The sequence below is a fragment of the Phallusia mammillata genome, chromosome 2, assembly GCF_965637545.1.
Source record: "Phallusia mammillata chromosome 2, kaPhaMamm4.hap1.1, whole genome shotgun sequence".
NCBI classification, from domain to species: Eukaryota; Metazoa; Chordata; class Ascidiacea; order Phlebobranchia; family Ascidiidae; genus Phallusia; species Phallusia mammillata.
In genome coordinates, this window is record NC_137253.1 from 818,593 (window position 1) to 828,273 (window position 9,681).

Here is a 9,681-nt window from a genome sequence, read left to right on the forward strand (position 1 = left end):
CAACTTAACTCTCTTCGATAAACTCGAAAATCTCGTATTTTAAACCTATCTGAAAGTTTATCTAATACTCTCCTTTTATGAAACACTTTTGTTACTTAAGGAATCTCCCGCAGATATAATTAAAAAAGGCAATAGAATTGCTTGTTATCAGTTGAATATTCAGACTATTTCATACAAACAGGTAAAAAGCATAAATCATCAACACCAACACATAAACCATATAGCTCACCGACCAAAAACTTCTCTAAACAGCAGTTAATACAAACTAATCAAGCCAAAAATGTCAATTAATCTGTGTGGCATTTACACAAAACGCGACCGGAGCGAAAAACGCGTGTAGGCTACTGGAAGAAATTGCAGGCTCCAAAGTTGGAAGTACGTGGTCAATTTTATCTCATAGCTTTGTGTTATCAAAAAAAATTAAGTTTGTTTACGACACTGGAACGCTGCAGTCAGAGCAGGCTGACTGTAAAAAATGTTTTATATGTATCTGAGATGTATAGAGTCTGTTTTGTTTTTTAATTCCTGTTCGACTCCTGCTCCGGCAGATCTAATAAACGCAAACTCCGGCAATTTTTTTTTAAACTGCGGCTTGTGTAGACCTCTGTTGTCTGTACGCCTTTACAATACTGTGTAGCTACACCGCGTTTAGCTCCATATTATGTGATGGAGACCATAACGTTTCAACGTTGCGCAGCTATTTTGAGCTTGGTGATTGTTTTAGTGGAATTGTCTCGCTACGTAATAAACTCAACTCAGGGTACCTTACTATATCCAGTATGTGATATGTTATCTATTGCTTTTACATTAACAGTTGTCATTGCGGGAAATCCCCAACGTGCATCAGAAATCCCCAACGTGCATCAGCAAGCAACGTGCATCAGAGCTGGAAATGTGTAAGTGCAAAGCAAATTTTGTAGTTTCTTCATAATTATTTGTATTAGAAGTAATTTTTATGATTTCGCGAATTTTATGAAAGCTTGGGAAAATTTGGTTCGTAAGATTGATTGTTAAACCGACGCCAGCCTGTTTAGCCAAACTATAATCATGTGTTTTAATTTTTCGGCGTTGACATCTTTTAGCTCAAATTCGCAAAAGCATAAAGAACTGGGATGGGACTGGAACCCTCAACCTTAAAGGTGGCTGTACACAGACTGCGTATTCCGTCAACGTGCGTAAACGCATGCGAAAAACGGTCCGTATTCTGACGTGCGTAAACGGACCGAATTTACGTTCCGAAAGTGGCTGCGTTTGGTGGTATACACAGGATCCGAACGATGCGACGTTTTGCTTGAATGCGTCCTACTCCAAATCAGTTGTTTGGCTGTTCAAAGAAGGAACACCGCTAATTTCTTGCATTTGGGTTATCACGGTGGTGGTGGTGGGACTTTAATATTGCTAAACTCGAACACACCTACCAAAAAAAGTAATTTAAATAGTTTACAATCGACATTACCCAACCTACCCTTGGCATTCGCTGGTGTCAAAACATGCTCAAATAAGATAGCAGTACAATAACATCGCTAATGGAAAACAAATGTCACAAAATATTTGTATTTTTTTTTCTAAAAGACACTTTTAAAGCAGACAAAATAAAAAAGTACAACCACACAGTGCATATGAGCGAAATGTTTAAATGGTAAAATTGGGGATGAACAAACACTGAAAGGACTTTTTTGTGTTTTTACAGAATGCTTCGTATTTCTAAAGAATTTCATTTGCTTTTAAAAACCCTCCTGTACCCTCTTTCGATTGCCTCAAGCATTTTCTTATTTTTGAAAAGTGAAAAGCAATCCTAGCATCAGTAGCTGTATTCTTATAATTTGGCAATGTGTTGGTTGTTGCCTGTAGGTCTCCTACAAATAACAAAAACGCAACAGTATGTACAAATTAGTTCAGAAGTATATTTGTTTAATCCACAATTAAGTGCAATCTTTCATTTAACTTGACTTTTCTGGTTTGTTTCCATCTCTCATATTAAACACAAACCTTGGTTACAAATTACAATGAAGATGTGAAAAATAATACTATTTTTGATCACAATTCTTTCCCTGCAGTACTCAAATAGCACATTGTTGGGGTCCATGCTTTACAAACATAACACATATAGTAGGTTTATTACAAATATGGAGCATAAATCATTTAATTTACATACTTGTGGTGCTGTGTTTAAATCTTAAACCATTGGATTTTCTGTCTTTTTTTATATAGGTGTCGCATATGTCACCTTTCTTTCACATTTTTTCTGTAAAAAAAAGTAACAGGCAGGTGTCACATATACTTCACAAAATGTACATTTGATAAGCAGAATAAGCCCTTCCCAATGTACAATAAAATGTTGTCAAAACATTTTTTGGTAAAAACCACAACATTTCTATCACCATTAAAAATGTATCCACATTGTAACACAAGTTAGTTAAATTACCTGTTAAACCAAACTCTGCTGAAGTTGAATTACAGGCATTTATAAGGTAGATTTCTCTCCAAAGCTGGTTACTAGTGTTTCTTGTTAAACTTGATTTCTTTAGTTGATATTTATCAATCCAAGGATTCTACAAAAGAACTTATCATGATAACTTAAAGTGCATAATTCACAGATTATTGCAGAAACATCAACCAGTACTTAAGTGTATGTAAACAACAACTATGGACTTATGATTTCATAAGCAACATCCTAAATATTAATACAACATAGTTCCGAATTTCTAAACCCTGATGGCATATTTGCAGTTTTCTTTTTTCTGAAATTTTGCAATCAATGACATTAACTACCAGAACTAAGTTATGAACTGACTATTTCCTGACCCATTTGTTTCGCGGAAAGCTTTTGTTACTTACATTATTAGCTTTTTGTATCCCGCTGTTGTTCTGCATTCCAGTCGAGTCTGAAGTCTGTCTTTTTGCCGATTTAAAAATAAAACCTTGCATATTACTTCATGTAGCGTCTCACCCACGCTTTGCGGGATTAAACCAGATTTATTAATGTTGCTGTCCAATACGCAGCACACCATCAGCACACGCTAGGTAGAATAACCATGCACACAACGGTTCATGCAACAGACGACACACGATGGTAACCGGCACATTATAAAACACTACATCCCTCCCCTTTTACTTTAAACATCACAACAAAGAAATTAAAACACATGTGCATAACAATGCTACACAAAATCACGAAACCGCAATGGCGTTACAATTTGTCGTCCAGAGCGACTTCGCGTTCCCTTTGGCACATCAGAATTTGGGGATGAGGCTTCCACATCGACCAATGGTGGTACATGGGGAACATCCTCTGATATACTTTCGTCATTGACATACTTTCGCAGAAATGATGAATTTCTTTTCATGAAATTGCTCTTCTTTTCTCATCAGTGTATAGTTTTCCTTTCAACTTGTTGCTCCAGTCTCTGTCATGAAACTCTTCTTCAGTCACATTTGGTTCTTGACAAAGCTCCGGAAGCTTTGTGCGCATTTCACGACCAAACATTAAATAATATGGAGAAGCTCCAGTTGTTGACTGTGGTGTTGATCTGTACGCCATTAAAAATTTGTTAATCTCAGCCTTCCAATCTTTGTGTTCCAAATGAGCCACACGAATTGCCTTCATTAGAGTTCTGTTCTGTCTCTCCACTTCCCCATTAGCTTGAGGCCAAAGTGGAGTTGTATGAACATGTTCAACACCATTTTCTTTTAGAAAATCTTCAAATTCTTTAGAAATGAACTGTGGACCATTATCAGTCCGAAGTGAGTAAGGCATACCGAATCGCGCAAATATTTTGCTTAGCGCTTGTATTACACAGGAACTTGTAATTGACCTCATAATTACTACTTCATAGAACCTGCTATAGTAATCCACCAACACCAATATGTTGTCTCCACTTGGTAAAGGTCCCAGTATATCAGCTGCACAATCCTGCCATGGTTGACTTGGAGGTAGAACTCTTGCAATTGGTTCTGGCCTGCTGTACTCACTGGTTACTTGGCATCCATGACACTTCTTACACAGGGTTTCTGCATCTCTATCCATCTTTGGCCACCAAACTTTACAACGAAGTCTGTTCTTTGTTTTCACAATACCCTGGTGTCCCTCATGAGCAAGTTTTAACACAGCTTGGCGCAAACTACCCGGAATTACAAGTCGAGTTCCTCTAAGTATCAGGTTACCATATATACTGAGTTCATTTTTCACATGTAGATAGCTTGGATTTACACATTTTGACCAATCACCAGTTTTCACACAATGTCTGACCATTCTTAGTTCTTCATCATTTTCAGATTCTCTTTCCACTTCTTTTGATGACATAGCAACAGGTGTACTGTATTCCACAACTTGACCAATGAAGTCCTCAGAAACACTGTTGTCAATACAGCATGCTAAATTAAGTCTTGACAATGCATCAGCAATATTAGTTTTGCCTGGTCTGTAAACAAGTTTAAAATCATACCCTTGCAGTCTCAGCACCCAACGTTCAATACGTGCTGGAGGTTTAGATGACTTTGAGTAAATAAACTGAAGTGGTTTATGGTCAGTCTCTAATTCAAACTTCTTTCCAAACAGGTACAAATTAAACCTCTCACAAGCCCAAACTAGAGCCAATGCCTCTCGTTCTGTTTGGCTGTATCTTCTTTCAACATCAGTAAGACTCCTTGATGCATAAGATATAACTCTCCATTGACCACATTGCCACTGAGTCAGAACTGCACCCATTCCGTATGGAGAAGCATCTGCAATTACTCTTGTTGTGCAGTCATTACGAAAATAGGCAAGTGTATCTGCTTTCACAATTAAATCCTTCAGTCTTACAAATGCAATGTCCTGGGCCTTGCCCCATGTAAACTTGACATCTTTCTTTGTTAAATCCAAAATGGGTCTTGCAATTGAAGATAAATTGGGAATAAACCTTGCAGAATACTGCACCAATCCCATAAAAGATCTTGCTTCACTGGCAGTTTTGGGAGGTTGAGCATTCTTGATTGCTGCTATTTTCTCTTCACTTGGATTAATCCCTTGCTTGCTCAAATCATGTCCAAAAAAGGTAAGTTTAGCCATACGAAATTTGCACTTTTTAGCATTCAGTGTCAGACCACACTGAGACATTTTATCCAACACAGCAAACAACCTCTGATCATGCTCTTTCCTTGTCCGCCCATGTATAATCACATCATCTGCAATGTTTGCAGTTCCTTGACATCCTTTCAAAACATCCCATATAATCTTCTGGTATTTCTCTGGGGCAGAGTTTAGACCAAACATTAGTCTAGTATACCTGTACAGTCCCTTGTGTGTATTAAATGTAGTGATATGCCTGCTGTGTTCATCAAGTAAAATTTGATGAAATCCCCACTTTAAGTCCAATTTACTGAATACGGTACTTCCGTTAAGCTCATAAAGCAACTCTTCCACTGTGGGTATTGGATGTCTTTCCCTCACGATAGCTGTATTAGCCTGTCGCATATCCACACACACTCTAATGTCACCATCAGGTTTAGGAATAACCACCAATGGAGAAATCCAACCAGTAGGCCCTTCAGGTGCTTCTTCGATTATCCCCTCCTTCAACAGCTCTTCAAGTTTTAATTCCACTTTTTCTCTCAGCTGAAATGGAATTCTTCTCACAGGCTGTGCCACAGGTTGAACTTTATCATTGATGTGCAACTTCAACTTGTAGTCTTTCAACAGACCAATTCCAGAAAACAGTTTTGGATATCTGGACAAAACATCATCATACACAGAGTTCACACAACTTGGCCCCAAGTGTAGTAATCCTAACACTTCTGCAGTACGCTTTCCCAACAAGGTGTGACCTTTTCTTTCTGTAACAATGAAATCTGCCTTGCACTCATGAAAACTGTCTTTAGACTTCACCTGAGCTGTAAAAGTGCCCAAGGTAGCAAGAGGCCCTTTACTTCCATATGCATACAGGGTCTTTGCAGACTTTCTGGTTTCTGCTTTAATTTTCTGCTTCTTCAGCCATTCCCATGTATCCTTGTCAACAATATTTGCTGATGCCCCTGAATCAACCAAAATATTTGGCAATGTAACACCACCAATTACCAGTGTCACTGTATAAAACTCTGTTAAAGGTTTCAGACCAAAAACAAAACCATCACCATCTTCCTTCTCTATTCCATTTTGAACAGTGTTATTATTCGATCGCCTTCCCAATGGACGATGTCCCTCTTCACCATTATATTTTGATGGCTTGAAACCATTGGACCAACACTTTAATTTGAAGTGTCCCACTCTACCACATTTAGCACAAGCTTTTCTTCTAGCTGGACATATCATATCTTTCTTAAAATGTCCCCTTTGGCCACAAGCAAAACAGGTTTTTCCCTCTTTTCTTGATGTCGAAGCAACCTGACGTTTTCCAGACTTTTCAATGTAGTTGACTGCCTGGCTTCCCTCCATCACTTTTGCTTGGGAATTCACAGCTTCAAATGCTTTGGACATTGACAACACATCTTTAAGGGTAAGTGTATCCTTTTCCAGAAACTTTCTTCGTAGTGCATTTGAGTGACATTTATCAATTACTTGATCACGAATTTGGTCATCTGCTTCATTTCCGAAATTGCAAGTAGCTGCACTTTGTCTTAATCGACATACAAACTGATCAACTGATTCGTCATTTGTTTGATGCAATTGACGAAACAAATGTCTTTCAAAAGGTTTAATACAGTAAAACCAATAGACTGTAAATCCTTGGTTAAACAGAATCAGTCGGTTTTAAATGAAGGAATATATATTTCGCCTATGTGGCATCATCAGTTCCTGTAACCGAAATACAATACGATATAAAAACGATATAAAAATGATTGCTGAAACAAACACGATAAAATAAATAAAAGCAGTAAAACACTAAAACAAGATTTTACTGTTTCAAACTGTCAACGCTGTCTAAACCAACCTCAAACACAAACAGAACAAGCGAAAACTCCGGGCACTGAATCAAGGGAGAAAAAAATGAAAATACAGATAAGAAAAGTAGGGCAGGCACGCGCATGCAGCAATAAACCAACGGTGGTGGGTACCGATGGAATTTCTAACGTATACGAGGCAGGACCATTTCTTGAATATTGATTGTAGCGTCCAATATTTTCTGCCATTTGGCCTCGCACAAGTCTAAATTTTCTTTATTAGGTCTTTCAACAAAAGTAATGTAGAAACATGTAGCGATGTCGGGTTTCTGTTTTAAAATATCAGTGTGGTTGCTGGCGTAATGCCGTAATAGAGCTGCTTTGTCATTTTTTTCCTTGAAGTTGAAAGTTTTCCACACCGCTCTGTGTCCGCGCCACCGTACAGCAAATGGGTTCTTTGTTTGGCTAACATAACAAGCATTGCATTTTATGCATTTAGCCACATAAATACCGTAGTCGCGGCAACAAAGGGTTTGTTTGAGACGCATTTCTCCAGCGGGTGTATTAATTGTGGTAGTATTGGGCACCATTGATTTATAGTTGCCGTAATGCCCACAAAGGCCGCAGTGTTGACATGGATGGGATCTGCCTGCTGTGCTTGATTTACGCTCTTCACACGCAATGCGCCTGTAGTTTGTCAGTAATCCTCCCAGTGTAGCTGGCCGTTTGTAAACCACGCAAACATTGGGTTGCAGGTTCCTTTCTTTTCCTGAAATCTGTAGCGACTTAGGAAAAGCCGTTGGCCAGACAAGTCTTGTGGTGTTGTTCTTTTTTGACTTTTTTGACTCTGTTGCCGTTGTGCTGTCCCAGGTCCAGGTTTTGGCAACTTTAAGGTTGTGCATTACTAGATTTTTCGGAAAATGCGATCGCAAACATTTCTGCTGCAGTCTTTCCAGGCTGGTATTATAGCGCTCGTCATTTTCGTTAAGTCTCCGCAATCGCCTTGCCTCCCCAACAACAATGGACTTAAATATGCTGAGTGGGTGGTGTGATGTTCCGTGTAAAAAAAGGCGATTGATTGCAGTTGGCTTAACGAAATCAGTCAAAATAAAACCGAAAGGATTTTGGGGAAAACATACATGCAGCACGTCCAGAAATTCCACCTGATCATCTTTCTTTGCAGTGCAGAGGCTGCGAAACGTCAGTTGAAGATTGTATATCTCCAGTCCCGTAGTCAGTGCCGCCTGTATCTGTCTATTTGAAGCAGGTCCGCTTGCAACCCAAATAATATCATCAATGAACCTTTTAAAAATTAGTGCTTGCTGTAATATGCCTTTTGCTCTCTTTATAATGTAGTGAAGGGCTACATTAGCTAAAGATACCGAATGGTTGTCTCCGGTTATTATTCCCTTGGTTTGTGTGTAATACTTTCCATCATACTTGGTAACTACATTGTCGATGGTGAACAGTATTAGGTGCAGTAGTTGATTCTGTCCCTTGCTGCTGAAGTTCGTCTGTTCTGAAAGCGCTTCAGAAACTGCATCTTTGATCAGTGACCTCGGAAGGCTTGGGTACAGGGCAACGACGTCTGCAGCCGTTATGATAATGCGACGTCCTATTTGTTCAGCTCTATTTGAGTTTGCTTCTTTCCACTTCTTTACGGTATCCACATATTGCGTGCTGTCCCGACAGTATTCGTTTATTCCCGATTGACAGTATCTCACTGCAATAGGTTGCAGGATGTATTGGATCATTGCAGTGACTCGCGACGTCATTGTGTGACCAGCCGCTTGCACCAGTCTTACGGGAATGTCTCGGGCCACAACAGTTGTAAGCTCGTTTTGTGTTAGCTTGTGCGTTTTTAGAAGTGGATAAGCATATGCAGGGTTTTGGTTGTCAAAGTATTTCGCACGAGCACCTGAAACTCTGTGGTAGTTATGCCCTGTAACCTTCACGCCAACAGCACACAAAAGTATTTCTTCCGATATTACACCTTCAGAGTAGAGTTCTTTTGCATAATATTCGCAGGTTTCTCTAATTGCACCACACTTTTTTATGAAAGTGGTATCATCGATTGGCAAAATACTAAACTTTTCCAACTGTTTTTTCATCATATAGTCGTAGTCTTTAAAATCCAGTAACACAATTTTGCCATCCTTGTCAGTTTTGCATATTACTATGTCCTGTTTGTTAACCAGCTTTCTTAACTCTTGCAGTGCTTTGCGTTGAGCCATCGTCAGGTTGTTTCTTAAATGAAAGCCTTTTCGAGCTTTTCTGTCTAAGTTGCGTAGTTTCGCTTCAGCAAGGTCAACGTAAATACATGTTTCCGCATCCAATTGCTCTTTGTTTGGCCTGGAATTGTTTGGAAGCCTTAGGTTATGAGGCAGCGGTGAGACATAGTCAAAAGACGGTTTATCTTTAAAGACGCGTGCCCACTCTACTCGTCTTATGTGCGAATGAAAGTTTAACCACTCCTCGTCTCTTACAAGATTGCTCCAATCCGGAGTGGGCGCAAAACCAAGCCCACGGGATAGCAATGATGTAGTGTTATCGTCGAGAACTTGACTCGATTTATTTTGGAAGCCTTAGGTTATGAGGCAGCGGTGAGACATAGTCAAAAGACGGTTTATCTTTAAAGACGCGTGCCCACTCTACTCGTCTTATGTGCGAATGAAAGTTTAACCACTCCTCGTCTCTTACAAGATTGCTCCAATCCGGAGTGGGCGCAAAACCAAGCCCACGGGATAGCAATGATGTAGTGTTATCGTCGAGAACTTGACTCGATTTTTTTAACATGTATTTACGTTGACCTTGCTGAAGCGA

General features: G+C 39.3%; 1 long non-coding RNA gene across 1 annotated transcript; it reads right to left on the minus strand.

Annotated features, from left to right (window-relative positions):
* Positions 1-1,534: 1,534 nt before the first annotated feature.
* On the minus strand, positions 1,535-2,936 carry LOC145212561 (uncharacterized). The gene is made up of 4 exons (XR_013856737.1): positions 2,839-2,936; positions 2,426-2,552; positions 2,156-2,245; positions 1,535-1,856 (listed from the first exon to the last, which is right to left on the minus strand). It is a non-coding gene; the product is annotated as an uncharacterized LOC145212561 (long non-coding RNA).
* Between the last annotated feature and the right edge of the window lie 6,745 nt (positions 2,937-9,681).